The 3,295-nt window shown below is 37.3% G+C and overlaps 1 long non-coding RNA gene across 1 annotated transcript; it reads left to right on the forward strand.

Annotated features, from left to right (window-relative positions):
• On the forward strand, positions 1-2,698 carry LOC126588880 (uncharacterized). Its single transcript, XR_007611658.1, has 3 exons — positions 1-305; positions 1,007-1,102; positions 2,265-2,698. It is a non-coding gene; the product is annotated as an uncharacterized LOC126588880 (long non-coding RNA).
• Positions 2,699-3,295: the final 597 nt, after the last annotated feature.

Consider the following 3,295-nt stretch of genomic DNA (forward strand, 5'->3'; position numbering starts at 1 on the left):
TAAGCGCCAGTTTTGATAATTTTGGACAAAATCTTCCTAGACCCCTTCGCTCATCACGCCCTCCTCCTCTTCGTAGACCTCTTCTCTCTCTCTTACTCGGTCTCTCTCTTCCATAGCCTTCCTCCTCTTGGCTCATCACGCCCTCTCTCTCCCGTAGGCTTCCTCCTCTTCGCTCATCACGCTCATCACGCTCGAACCCCAAATCGCCCCAATCTCGAACCCCACTGTTGGTTGTCTCTCTCCCTCTCCTTCTAAACGACGGGCAGCCACCACCCCCTTCATTGTGCTCGTCTCTCTCCTTGAAAGTAAGTCTAATTACAAATTATGGAATTGTGAAATTAAGGAATTTGATTGTGAATTGAGATGAATTTTAGAATTTAGGGTTTTAATTTGGGATAAATTACTAGGACATGCGATGGATTTCAGGGTTTAAAAAATTGTGAATGGGAATTAGGGTTTTAATTTTGAAATGGGGATTGAATTATGGTTTTTATTTGGGATAAATTATTAGGAAATGGGTTGAATTTCAGGGTTTAAGAATTTCTCTCTATGTATGTTAATAGTTGTCATTACAGGATAAGAGACTGGTATCATTGTAGCCGTTCAGGCCAAAAGTTGGGGTTAGTTTATGCTTACTATGGATTGAAGAAACCTCCTTATAAACTTGTCTGATCCTCAATTCATGCTTTTGTCTTCATTGTTAGCCATTTTCGTCTAGTTTTAATTACATGTCTTGTTTGGTGAATATATCTATATCTGCACTTGATGAAATTACAGTTAACCATCTTAGTAAAAGGTTCCTCTTTTAAATTGCACTTGTAATTACCATACGAAAATCTTACAGTGGAATCTCGACATAAAAAACTGAGATAAGTTGATTATCCTCAAGCCCCAAACGCCCTCCCCACCCCCGCTGCCTCTTTTGTGCTCCTTTGGCTCTTTTTTGGTCGTTTTGTCTCTTCATACTTTGGTCATGTATTCATATATTTCTGGTACACTGTTGTAGGTGAATACACCTCATGCCCCACCCAATATTACTTACTAGGCATGGAGAGAGTGAGGATAATGTTAGAGGCAGAATTGGAGGAGACAATCCTTTGAGGTTTGCCTTTGCTGTTGATTATCTTGATTAATAATACTCGTTTATTCATGTTAAAATATGCAAAGTATAGTAACCGCTCAAACTTTTCTAATCCTCAATTCTTTTCTCGTTTTTTTACACTTAAGTATGCTGTTATTCATGTTTCTATTTGCTAACATACAGTGGTGTTGCTCCCGCCACAGTTTCATTTCAGTCTATTATACCATTTGGTTTTGCCTCATTATAAGACCTGTTCCCTTGATTTTTTTTTTCTACTTTCGTCATAATGCATTTTAAATTCCACGTAAATTTTGTTTTTTGATGGTAGTCAGTAGTTACCAAATGATATTCCTAATTGTTTCAATAGTGATACCAGAGAAATTTATGCAAAGAAACTTGCTAACTTTGTTGAAAAGCGACTTAAATCGGAACGGGCTGCTTCTGTAAGCTTCAGCAATATCTAATCTTCATTTTTAATTTTATTGCTTTCCATATGAAGTAAATGCTTGTTGTGGGTTGATCTTTGTTTCTCATGTAGTCTACATATATCTGTTGATCCCAAAAACCAAGTCTACATCTCTCTTTTACTAAAACGTGCTTTGACTGTGGGTGGTGTGATGGATAAAGCTAAATGTTAATTAGAAGATATATAATATCAGTTGTTTAACATTGGAGAACTATATAATATGCTTTTGAATGTACAGTTGCTAACTATTGTTTTAAGAATCTGGAAAGAAAATTTTCAGTTCTTTTCATTTATTATGTGCAGGAAATGGCTCTAATTTTGCAGTTGGTCCAGTTATAGGTTTAAGTTAGACCGAAACTAGTTTGGTTTTTACCAATATTTGGAGTTTATATGTTTGGAGTTGCTTCTCTTACCTTTCTACCTGTTTACTAGGTAGTCTCTATGGTCATGTGTCTGGTTGATTGGCTTGTACGAAGTAAACTGTTTTTCTATGGTACTTTGATCATATCAATTAGTCTAATGAAGTTTTGGTACCTTTGCTTGATTACAATGTTTGCTTACTAGAGTGTTTATTGGGCATCCTAAAACATGTTTTAGTTGTTATAAATATTGATTAAGATAATCTTTACAATTTATCACAGATTCCTAGTGTCGGATTGCCCATTCTTTTTTGTTTCACTTGATGCACTTTTTTTTGTTGGCTATTAAAATGGATAGGTAGTTCCTCTTGTTTTGAAATGGTCGTCGTCATGGCAAGGTTGTTCGGTGTATGGGGAAAGCGCGAGTTTGTGAGACGGGTACCTCTTCTTCCAGATCAAACACAGCAGAGGTCGATACATTGAAGGAGGAAGTGACAACCCTAAGACATTAGCTTGCGGTCCAGGGCAAGCAGATGAGGGCCCAGGGCGAGGAGATGAAAGCCTATGCCGGGCACGTGAGAGACCTTCTACGAGCCATACAGATGTCCGAACTCCAAATCTCGCTACCAGTACCTGATCTTGCCACACCTTCGACCTTCGAGCTGTTTCACCCTGCCGATACCCAGTAGCCACTTCACTTAGAAGACTACTTGTAGTTTTTTCTTTTTTTGTTCGGACATCTTGTATGTACATTTTCATATATTTTATAATTAAATATTTTTCTTTGGTTAATTAATTATTGTTTAGAATTTAATTACATTATTATTAAAAATTAAAAAAATAATATGTTTGACCAAAACCAAGAAAGGGTTTCGTGTGAAGAGACCTAATGCACTTTGCGCGACACAGCCTGCGTCGCGCAAAGTGGCTTTGCGCGACGCATGTTTCTTCTTTGTCACACAAACCCTTCTGTCACTGCCTTGGCGGGACGGTTAGCGTGCAACGAAGGTTCGTTGGGCTATGTTTTGCGCAACATTTTTTGACTTTGCGCGACAAAGGATCTGCGTCACGCAAAGTGTTTTTTGTACTAGTGAATATGCACAGTGAAATACTACACATAATTTTGACAACTGATTTGGAAACACTCTTAAGTGTCAAATTAATATTCCTTTAGGTAATACAAAGAAATCAAATACAATTCTAGAATTAAACCTTTAATATCATATATTCTTATTGCAATTGTAAGATCATCTAAGTTTGATTTATATTTAATTACCCAACACGATGACCATGTCTTTATATAGTGGTATTATAAACAGTCGATGGCGAAATTGAAGGAAAGCAATGGCAACCTATCCTCCAACATGATGCTAACATCATGGTGCTCGG

Source organism: Malus sylvestris, chromosome 11 (assembly GCF_916048215.2).
Source record: "Malus sylvestris chromosome 11, drMalSylv7.2, whole genome shotgun sequence".
NCBI lineage: Eukaryota > Viridiplantae > Streptophyta > Magnoliopsida > Rosales > Rosaceae > Malus > Malus sylvestris.